Source organism: Argentina anserina, chromosome 4 (assembly GCF_933775445.1).
Source record: "Argentina anserina chromosome 4, drPotAnse1.1, whole genome shotgun sequence".
Lineage (NCBI taxonomy): Eukaryota > Viridiplantae > Streptophyta > Magnoliopsida > Rosales > Rosaceae > Argentina > Argentina anserina.
Window position 1 is genome coordinate 11978171 of NC_065875.1, and position 12545 is coordinate 11990715.

The 12545-nt window shown below is 35.8% G+C and overlaps 1 pseudogene; it reads right to left on the reverse strand.

Moving 5' to 3' along the window:
* Positions 1–5705: 5705 nt before the first annotated feature.
* On the reverse strand, positions 5706–6555 carry LOC126792186 (cytochrome P450 CYP736A12-like; annotated as a pseudogene).
* Positions 6556–12545: the final 5990 nt, after the last annotated feature.

A 12545-nucleotide genomic window follows, 5' to 3' on the forward strand; every position in this document is an offset into this window, starting at 1 on the left:
AACTGTGGATACAAGAAAAGGAGGAAATGACGACAGAGGCAAATAAACTTAAAAGAAGTCATTCCTTAAATGACTGGTCAGAAGAAAAAAGAGTTATGGAATTAGAGATGGAATCTCTCAGACAAAGGTAAACTTACTAAATGAAAACATATTTGATCTAAAAAATGAAGTGTCTACTTTACAGGAAAAGCTATGTAGCAGTGAAGATAAGCTGAAGAAGTTTCAAATCAGCTCAGACACGGTATCAAAAATGATCAGAAATGTAAGACCGTTTGGCAGCACAGAAGGACTTGGATATTCCAAGTTGAAAGACACTTTTGTAAGAGAAAACAAGGATGTTGAGGAGATTGCCTCTTAAAGCGAGTATACTAGTAAGGTTAATTTTGCAACCTTTTTAGGTATGAAGGAAAATAATGACAAGTATGGCTCTAAATTTATACCTACCTGTCACTTCTGTGGTCAGACTGGACATTATAAATCTAAATGTAGCAAGTTGAGAAGGAATCGTTCTAAAGATAGATTCACTTTACTTGAGACAACTTTAAATGAGCACATAAAAATGATACAGGAACTAACCAACTTGGTTAAAGAAACTAAATGTTCTAAAAAGAATAAGAATAAGGTGAGCTATTATGATGCTTCTTGCTTATCTGCTTGACTGAATATTTCTGATAATGATGAAGAACTTGATTTGCTTCCCACTATTGCTATTTGTAATGTTGCACTTACTGCACTTGCTGATAGAAAGGAGGATATGTGGTATGTAGACAGTGGTTGCTCGAGACATATGACAGGTAACAAGAACTAGTTTTCTAAGTTTGATGACCAGTTCACAACAGAGAATGTCACTTTTAGTGATGGAAGAAAAGCCAAGGTTCTTGGTCAACGGACTGTTAATGCTTCTAATATTCCAACTCTCACCAATGTTTATTATGTAGAGGGTCTAACAGCAAATTTGATGAGTATCAGTCAGCTTGCTGATGGACATGCAGATGTTTGGTTCAACAGAAAACAGTGTGTTGTTCTAGATAGTGGAAAAATGTGTGTCATGAAGGGATTAAGGGAACAAGATAATTGTTATCATATCTATGCTAATCATGAGGTTACACCAACCAACTGTTTTACAGGTTCTACAAATGAAGAGGAGTTGAACTTATGGCATAGAAGGTTTGGACATGTGAATTTCCAGGATTTGGTGAGTATTTCAAACAAAGAGTGCATCAAAGGCATTCCTAAACTCAAAGGAACTACTACTTTAATGTGCAAAGGATGCAAACTAGGTAAACTAATAAAACTCCTCACAAAGTGATCAACTCAGCTATCACCACTAAGGTACTCGAACTTCTTCACATGGACCTTATTGGACCAGTTCAGCCGGAGAGCAATGGAGGTAAAATCTATATATTAGTAGTAGTAGATGATTTTTCTAGATATACCTGGGTCAATTTTCTTAAAGATAAAACTGAAACTTTTGATGTGTTTCAAACATTAAGCAAGATAGTGACAAATGAGAAAAGCAAAGATAATTTTAAAATCATTAGAATTAGGACTGATAATGGTACAGAATTCAAGAATTCTATGTTTGACTTGTTTTGTTCTGAACAAGGAATTTTCCATGAGTACTCAGCACCTATCACACCACAAAAGAATGGTGTAGTAGAAAGAAAAAATAGATCTCTGCATGAAATTTCCAGGGTCATGTTACATTATGCCGGCATAAAGACCATTTTTTGGGCTGAGGCGGATATAAATCAACATTCAAATGATAAAGAAATATATGGTGCACAGGAAGTCATAAGACCTAGATATCGCCAGGTACGCAAGGACCATTCTGCTACAGATATCATAGGATCCTTAAAAGACCCTATTCAAACAAGGAGAAAATCTGGAGACGTGGTAAGAGATATTGCTAGCTCAAATGAAGGTGTAAGTGAAAATAACACTCTTCTGTGTTTTTTAGAAACAAATATACATGATATTGTTGTTATTCAACACTATGGTTTTGTTTTTTCTAATTGAACCAAAGAATGTGAAGGAAGCTCTTGCAGATGAGGAATGGATTAGTGCCATGCAGGATGAACTTGGACAATTTGAACGAAATGAGGTGTGGGAATTGACTTCACGACCAAGCAATGCTAATATCATTGGGACAAAGTGGATTTTTCGAAATAAAACAGATGAGAAAGGTGTAGTGACAAGAAATAAGGCACGGCTGGTGGCACAGGGTTATGCTCAAGTAGAAGGACTTGACTATGATGAAACTTTTGCTCCAGTTGCTCGTTTAGAGTCTATACGATTACTACTATCAATTGCTTGTCACTTACAGTTTACGCTTTTTCAGATGGATGTTAAAATGGCATTTCTCAATGGATATCTCAAAGAAGAGGTGTATGTGTCACAGCCACAAGGATTCACTGATCCTTTTAAACCTGACCATGTTTACAGGTTAAAAAAGGCTCTCTATGGCTTGAAACAAGCACCAAGAGCCTAGTATGAACGATTGTCTACTCACCTGTTAAATTGTGGTTATGTCCGAGGTAACATTGATAAAACCTTATTTGTTAAACGGATTGATTCACAGCTAATAATAGCTCAAGTGTATGTAGATGACATTGTTTTTGGAGGCATCTCCGATAGGCTGGTAAAAGAATTTCAAAATATTATGGCTAAAGAGTTTAAAATGTCGATGTGTGGAGAACTAACCTATTTTCTTGGTCTACAAGTGGTTCAAACAAATACATGAATGTTTCTTTCACAATCAAATTATGCAACTTCTCTTGTCAAAAAATTTGGTCTTGACTCTAAGAAACATGTTGCTAATCCAATGAGCACTACCACTAAATTTCATGAAGATAAAGATGGTAAGAGTGTTGAGCAGACTTTATATAAAAGCATAATAGGGAGCCTACTTTATCTAACTGCAAGTAGACCTGATATCACTTACAGTGTTGGTGTGTGTGCTAGGTTTCAGGCCAATCCGAAGGAATCTCATATGGATGCAGTCAAAACAATTATTCGTTATGTGTCTGGAACAATAAATTGTGGTGTTCATTATACCTCTGAAACTAATGTTGAAGTTGCAGGGTTCTCAGATGCTGATTGGGGAGGTAATCTTCAAGATGGAAAGAGCACATCTGGAGGTTGTTTTTACATTGGAAACAACTTGATTTCGTGGCACAGCAAAAAACAGAATTGCATTTCCTTGTCCACAGCCGAGGCTGAATACGTAGCAGCTAGTAGTTGTTGCACACAACTACTGTGGTTGCAACACATGCTGCATGATTACGGGTTTGAACAAAAAATTCTTACTCTCTTTTGTGATAACACTAGCGCCATTAACATTGCTAAAAATCATGTTCAGCACTCACGCACAAAGCATATTGATTTACGTTATCATTTTATTTGTGACTTGGTTGAAAAAAACATGTTAGAACTCAGCTTTGTTTCCTCTGAGCGTCAACTTGCAGATATTTTCACTAAACCTTTAGACACTGAACGGTTCGTGAGTCTGTGAAATGCTTTAGGGATATGCTCAGTGTGATTTGCAATTAGCTTTGCAGATTTTGTTTGCTTCCGCTCTTATCTGGTTCCTTTCTTTTTGATTTTTCCATGTTATGGTTTTTGTCCAAAAAAAAGCTAAGTTCGCTTTAAGGCTCAAAAGATACGAATCGTTTTTGCTTGATCTTCATGTTAGTTTTTGCATGTGTAATAAATTCCCTTATTTCTAGGAGTCTTTTTGTTTCCTCGTTTTATTACTGGATCTTTTTGTGTTCTTCTTTCCTTATTCTGTGTTTCTCTTAAATGCTAGGGTTTCTCTCGTACTCTATTTAAACACTCGTTGTGTGTGTAGTCGTTTCATCTTTTCTGTTCTTTCCCTTGTGTAATTGTTCGTTTTAATTGTTTGTTCAAGTGTGCAGACAAATGGCTCGCTCTAAGCAGACTACTCGCATGGGAGTCACTCACCATTTTCCTAGGAACACTGGCGCACCGTTTCCTCCACCACTGCCTCCTCTTGACCCTTTGCCACCCTATCCTGAGCCTGTGCTCCCTGCTGATGTGCATGCTGACCCTCTGGCTGCCACTATTCAACGTGCTCAACAATCTCAGATCATTCAAACTGACAGGTTAATTGGCATGTTTGCTGTGATGGAGAGACAGCGTGCTCGTGATATGGAAAGGATAAAACGAACCATGCATATTATGATGGAGACTATCTTGGCTCAGGGTGATCAAGCACCTCCTCCTGGTATCTCTCCTGATCCTAGCTCTCCTCACTCGTCTGACTCCATGGCTTATCACAGTTCTTCATCTGATGGTCATTCTGGTGACTCTGGTCCGAGTAAACCACGTGGAAATCGAGCAGACCTCTTCAATACGTTTGAGAAAAACATGCGCAGGATGCGGGAGGCTGCTCTAAGGGAAGATGCCATGTGGGACGCTACACACAAGAAGGCCAAGGCTGAGGCTAAAGGGAAATCTGTTGTGTCATCTCGCAAGAAGTGAACTCCCCTTTGTCATTCCATGGGGGAGTATTTTTAAATTTCCATCAAGACATTGTTTTTGTTTTCGTTTTTCTGGATTGTAATAAGTGCAAACTGGCACATAACTCCTTTTAATGTTTTTGATTTATTCAAAGTATTGTCTATTTCTGTTTGGCTAATGACAAGTTTATCTTAAAGAGTTGGAATATGATGGGAACTGATTCCTTATAACTCTTGAGAGAAACTGAGGCCATATGTTTTATTAAACTCAAATATATGTTGTCTTTGCAGGTTCTTGATGAAAAACACAATGTGGAATGACAAAGGGGGAGATTGATGGTATTTGTCAGTTCCACATATGTCTCCTAGTCGAATTAGGAAACTTGGTTTGGTAAGGTTGTTTACTGCATATATTTGAGTTTCAACATTGATATCTCTTAATCAGTTTGTGTTGTTTGGAATCATTCTAGTATGACTTTTTATCATGCCATATATATATATATATATCAGAGATATTGGATTGTCCCATGTTTTATGGCTTTGAATGAGATCTAAACTGAAATGGTTTTTCTGACTATATATACAACATTGCTGTAACTGATGCATGGAGAGAATTGAGAATATATTCTTGGTATACAGGTCTGATAGTGCAAGATGTCTGCATCCATGTCAACTGAATACTATAATGAGAATTAGTATAATTCTTCTCTTCAATCTTAGATTGAGAATAACCTGTGTATTTATCTCATTGAGATCAACTGGTTTATGCAGGTGCATTTGGTACTTTCTACAGCAAGGAGTTGCTGACCTTGGAATGAGATTTAGAATATAATTATGTGAATCAAGTTAGTCTTGTTGGCTTATAAAGAGATCTCTTGGGAGACTCTACTTGAGGAAGATTATTGTAAACCTCATTCTTAGTGAAAGTTTTGTGTGGACTACGTTAAAGTCCCGCAGTAGTTTTTTACCAAGAGTTTTGGTTTCCACTGTAGTGAACAAATATTGTCTGTGTGTGATTGTTTTTGTGTGATTGCCTACTACTTTTACTCTCCTATACTTTTAGAAATCATATATTAGTTGCATTGGACACGTACATTTATTTATTGAAACTTCATTTTGTAATTTTAAAATGAGTTTTTGCCCTCGATATGTATATATATACACACAAGTATGTGAAAATCCAACAGACCACGTAAGATTTCTTTCAATGTAATCAAAACTTACTTAGACAAGATGGTAATTAGTTGGCTTGGAAAGCAAGTGTTTGGCTTTTGATATTGTTATACCGAAATCCTCAGACATGTCCAAGTCTTGAGGTTGCAATTCATCTGGGAGATCCCAGTTAAAGCAGTGCACCAGTTATTGGCCAAACTGTGGTTAGGCCTAACTGCATACCTGGACGCCCTCTTCTACCAGACCCGAATGGCATGAGCTGAAAGTCACGTCCCCTTAGGTCTATGTTGGTGTTCACAAACCTTTCAGGATAAAATTCCTCAACATTTTCCGACCACACGTTAGGATCTCTTCCAATGCTCCAGACGTTTATTATGATCCGCGACTTCTTTGGTATGTCATATCCATCGATTGTAATGTCGTCGATGGATTCATGCGGGACTAGTAATGGAGCAACTTGGTGTAGTCTGAAGCTCTCCTTGACCATCATACTCACGTAATCCAGCTTTGGCAAATCAAACTCTTCCACCATTCGGTCCATACCGACCATATTTTGGAGTTCCTCTTGGAGATTCTTTATAATCCTTGGATGCCTCAAGAGTTCCACAAGGCTCCAAATAATAGCGGTAGCTGAAGTATCAATAGCCCTTGGTGATCACGTGAAGTAAGATGGCTTTCACATTTGTTCAATCAAGATAGTGTACTTGCTTATCATTCGGGTTCAACGGTTGGTTCATTAGGGAAAACAATACGTCTACAAAGTCCTCATGCTGGCCTTGTTTCCCTTTCTTGGACTTGGCAACTTGTTCATGCTCGTCTACTTTTTTTTCTCCAGGAGTTTATCGATCTGCTTGCTCACTTTCTTCAAGCGCTTGGTAAATCCCTGAGACAAATGAAACATTGCATCATCAAGACAAATTCATACATTGAAAGCTATCATTTATCATTGTATCATCGAATCAGGCATGTTATGCAGTGTCGATCGTTAATTTTGCTTCAAGATTAGGCCGGTCACCAGCAAAAGGCTATCGATCTGCTGCTATAAACTTTAGCTGGAAGGCAACAAATGCATGCATCTTAATTGAAGGATATATATCCCCCAGAATTGAGGACCAAATTTCAAAATGTTTATTAGCTGACTGCTGAGTATGTATAATGTAGATTGACTCCAACCAAATCTTCTTTATTCAATGTCAGACAATTTCCAACCAAATCTGTTTAGTGATGCACAAATTCGATGAGCTCCATTGTGTGCGTACATATTCCTTGAAACACATTGTTTGTACTTTCACTCCTTTGAGTTGATCTAATGTTTGCTGAAAAAGTGTCCAAATTGAACGTTGAGCTTTTTCTGATGGAGTTAGGGATGTTGTGAGTCAACTATGTGAGGACTATTATCTAGTTGGTTATTGGGCTACATGGACATGCATCAATTCAATTGAGCCAGAAGTATCTTTAAGTATATACTTGTATCAGGTTTCTCTTTTGTTTTTAGCAGTGAGTGTCAGTTGTCTAGGGTAACAACTCCAAAGTAGTATTTAAAGGATGTATTGAGTTCTATAGCAGCAACTTTTATCAATACAATTTCCTTATTTCTCTTTTCTTGCAATTTCCATTTTCAAACGAATCTCTAGTTCACCAAATAGGGTAAGAACCCTATTAACAGGCTTCGCAAAAGCTGGAACGAAACCACCATGCATGAACATTTCTAATAACTCCAACAATGCCCCATCTAGATAGTATGATTTGGCAAGAATGAAGCATCACATTTATCTTATGCTCATACTCACCTGAGGGTGGCTTAACTCCACCGTACGTTTTGAACTCGGAGTTGGTTTGGTGGCTTTCCTATAATTAGAGGCATCACAAAATTTGGAGGTCTTTGATTTTCAGCGGTCTTCTGCAGCAATACCCGCAGTCCTCACAACCCAATGGCTGCCACTAGGGTTGATTATTGAGTGGGCTTAATTATTTATTGAAGTCACCCTAGGTTTTCATTTGGCCATGTTAATTATCGGGCTAATAATGCAGTGCGCTCATGTACTTCCTCTAGCTGCCTTAATGTATTTAGTTTTTGATGCTAACCAACCTAGTTTAAATATTGGTGCGTATGCTTACATATAGTCATATATATTTATTCGAGATGTCATTCTAACACAAATTGCATCGGTAGTCTCTAAATGATATATCGTGTGCGTGTAGAAAAAAAAAACATTGATCCAATTTCATCAGTAAATACAGGAGATACTAATTAGCACATATGCAAACTTCAAATTGACAGAACAAAAAGGTTAGTATGGTTATGTTGGACGAAAGTAAAAAAAAAATAAATGGAAAATATTTTAGTGTCATATACAAAATATGCTTGAAATATATATATGTGTGGGGTGTCTATATATATATCGTCCCCGCACACACACACACACACACATATATGCGTGTGTGGTGTCTATATAGTAATTGTATTAATTAATTATAGTCATTAAATAATTTTAAATGTAAATTAATTAAATAAGAAAGTCATGAATCTTATTTATCACTATAAAAATTATCATCGACATAATTGTATTAAATATGATATTAATTAAGATATTTATATTCTAGGAAAAATAATATTTGTTCCCTCACATATCCCCTTAAATAGATTATACCCTAACAAAAGAATATTCACTTTCAGAAAAAAAAACCAAAAAAATATTACCAAAAGTTTTCATCTAAATATATATTGTAGTTACCTTACATCGTTTGAAATTTAAAAATAAATATATTTTGTGCATATATATATATTCAAAATATATTTTATACATATATATATATTTCGCGCGTGTAAAAACATATTTCAAGCATATTTTCATACATGTCAATTTTTAATTGTATTTTAGAAGCATTATTGTGATGAAAATAAAGCGAAAAAAAAAATAAATTAAATTTTTTTATAATAATTTAGAACCGTTAGATTAGATGAACAAGGATATGATTTTTTTTTCATTTGAAATGACATTTTTATATATTTGTAATTGTTGATGTGATAATGTGACGTGACATGCAACGTATGATTGTGGCGCTGGATTTTACGTCATATTATGGCGCCCTAACACTTTTCTAAATAAAAATATCTTCTTGTACAAGATAATGTAAGAAAATTTGACACAAATTTATAAATACTAGCTTGAAATTTTTAAGAGGGGATATTCTCACGATCGAAAGAACTAATTAAGTCTCAAGTCTAATGATATATAAACCCCCCCCCCCCCCCCCAGCTCCTCGATCTGCATAATATACAATGATTGTTTCAAAGCTTTTGATTGGAAGACTCACTGGTTTCCTTGTGATCAGAGTTTGAATGAGAATATACTGACGTAAACAAACAAGAAGAAAGGTTGTATAAAAAAAACAAGAAGAAAGGTTACAGAGCTGGGTAGCTTAATTAGGGCAACCAAAGCAATTACTAACCGTTGCTTATAATATCAATACTTGTTTATTCTAACTCGTGCTTCGTGCCCTCTGGCCAATGAGAACCTGCCACCAGTTCTGAGAATTATATAATTGCAGCTAGGTGAGGGAGGGATGGAGGAGGTTGCAGGTTGCATATGAATGTGTGCTTCAATGATTGAAGGTCACGTTAGAGCTGCAATATTAAACTACCCAGAAAGCTTGGCGTTGCTTATGTTACATGAATTAGATTAGATTATATATCATATCATTTGCCGACAGTCTAGAGGAGCATCTTCGAAGTTTGAAATGTTTATTCTCAGAAGAAAATGAAAAAACACCCACAGAAACAGAGAGAACGAGAGATGGTGGTGGGCGGCGACGGGAGGATATTTGTGGCTTAAAGGTCAGAGACAACACGCAGAAGATGATACAGAACGTACATTTAATTGGGTGTGTTTAATTAACTGTTATTGTATATAACAAGTTGATTAATTGAATCTTGACTTTGATATTTAAACATATATATATATATATATATATATATATATATTAATGCATGCATTGATTCTCGATGAGATCGTACAATATTTCATCGCATGCATGTTTTAATACGCAAATATATATTCACCAATAGAGTGAATTAACAAACCGTTCACACGCGATGCATACTGATATACGAAGAGACGTACATTATGTTTCTAGAATTTACAGATCGGAAGTTGTTATAGTTCTTTTCTGTTGATTGTTATCACCTTATTAATTAACTATCGATCTGCTATGAACTGTTATAGTACGGCAGTACGTCGAGTTTTCTAGTGAACTAAATTAGCAGCTATAGGGCTTCGTGTGAGTGTGTGACCTTCAGGTAGCAGTGTCTTTTTTGGTAAAGACCGATATATTGGTATTGTTGTCAGGGTGTAAAACTTCTGTGTAGATAATAATTTATACATCTTAATGACTAATTGTCTATTTACAATAGTTCTTGATCTACATGGTTCGTCAGAAGTATAAGACTAGTTAGTAGTAATGGTTCTATAGGAAGATCTATCCATCTGAAGCCATTTGAGGGTTTTAGATCAAGTTGTGTGGCTGATCGATCTGTTGCTACACTCCGAGAGGCAACTCCTGCACTATAGAATCCTTTATTATACAATTTTAAGGATTGCAGGTGATCTTGATATCTATTAGCTAATTCCAATGATTCATATATATATAATCCAACACAAATCACAAATATTCAAAGTCAAGATTGAATAATTATTTCCCTTATTGTCATCTTTGCCAGGTGTTGGTTGAATCACTTAAGTAATGATTATGTGTATTTATGTGTGAAACTACATACTCCCAAGTATAGGAGGTCAAGTTTTAGTAAGGGAAAGTGTAGAGTATCGTACCCAAATGATTGGGGGAAACTCAACTCTAACTAGATTTTCGCAAGAAAAACTAGAAAAACATGCATTCTAACTTTTTACAAGTTCACAACCTTAGCCTTTTGGAAGCTAAGAATCATGGAGATGGTATTAATAAGTGGTAGTGAATCGACTTGGTTGATTTTAGAATTAAACTAAGCAAACTAATTCTTGCACTAAAACAACAAAGAAAGGTAAATGTAGAGATATAATCAAAAGAGGAGTAGAGACTTAGGCATTGCACCTAGCCTTACTTATGCACAAATGTAACTCAAGATTAATGCATAACATATTTGACAAACTTCCCCCTAGTGCTTTGGTGAAGCTACCAAGAAACCAACTAATCATGAAATTTAACAAAGTCTTTTGGAGCCAAATTAAATCACAAAACCTTAGTCCCAATTATATTACCTTATAATACAAGTGGGCTATGTACCACAAGCATAACACCCCCTTAGAGTAATTACACTCATGACACAAGCATTAAGTTCATGGTAAGAAATTCAAGCAACTTAATATTTCCCATAAGAAACACTAAGCCACCACCTAAAGGCTACCCATGCTCACAGATTCAAGAAGTTGTCAAGTTCAAGTTCCAATTCATTAATTACCTAAACATGTTTCTAGGTGACAAAACTAGTAACACATTAGTAAACATTTTAAGTGTAGAAGCTCATAGATTCAACATGCATCAACATCAATTAAAAGTAAAATGAATTCATTAGCACATGAGTTTGGCTAGGGCTAGCCTAGCCTCAAATCCAACTACTCACAACCCATTAAATAAAACAACCCTTGAAAATGAAATACATCAAAAGAGAAGTATAGTAAAGAGAGAAGAGATTACCAAGGGTTTGGTATAAATGATACCAAACCGTACCTCTAAAGGTTTACTACCCACAAAGATGTAATAAGAAAGAAAATACTTCTAAGTATGGTATTAATGGGTTCTAACAAAAGAAGAACTCCATGAACACCATACTTTATCCACACAATCTAGAAACAAATAACAAGGGTTGAGAAAGAGTATGAGTAGAGGATAAGAGAGTGAAGTGACCCAAATCTATGAAACAAGTTTGTGATTGATCAAGGGTGTAAAGGATCTTTAGTTTTTGGTGAAAATTCAAGACACTTTACACTTTTCTTTACACAACTTGATATCTATCACTTAGGCCTAAGAAAACTATGTTAAAACTACGGAAAATGTGAAGTTTTGATGGAGTTTTAGTGTGGTGAAGGAGAATGCACGAATTTGTGAAGAATGAGGGTATTTAAAGGCCTTAAGGTCACAAATGAATGGTGGAGATGTAAGGGGATGAATGGTTAGATATGGTGGACAAATGTGGAAGCACAAATTGTGGATCTTGTTCTTGAAATGGTCCCCTTCATTTGTCTTCTTCTATTTTAAATTTAAATCCCCAATTCATGGAGCACAAATTGTGGATCTTGTTCTTGAAATTGTCTCCTTCATTTGTCTTCTTCTATTTTGAATTTAAATTGTAAATTAAAATTTACAATTCATAATTCACCAATATGCTTCATTGACTCATTGACTTTACCCACCACCATTTCCGGCAACCACCTTCTCATCGCCGGAGTTTAACCGGCATTTTCCGGCGTTGACTTTTCTGTTCTTATGAAATCTCCACATTTGCTCTTTTTGGCTTGAAACTTTCACCCGAATCCATAATGTGGGCTAAATCCACTATTCTTGACGTGTTTCCGATCATTTGCACATTTTCCTAGCATGAGTAGGAAACGTAAAAAGAAATAAATAAATATACAAAAATATAAAGCAAAAGAATAAGGCAAACATTATTAGGTTAATGTTAACCTAACAAGCAAAAGAATAAGAATAAGGCAAACATTACTAGGTTAATATTAACCTAACACCAGGCGAATTGTGAACACACAAGATCAACAAACTCCAGATTCAACTCTTTAATGAGCCTCTTGGAATTGAACACTCTGGCTGTCCAAGAGACTAGCTTAGCTTGTCGAACACAATGCAGGATAAAATTGGTTCTTCGCTAGCTAGGGTTCTCGC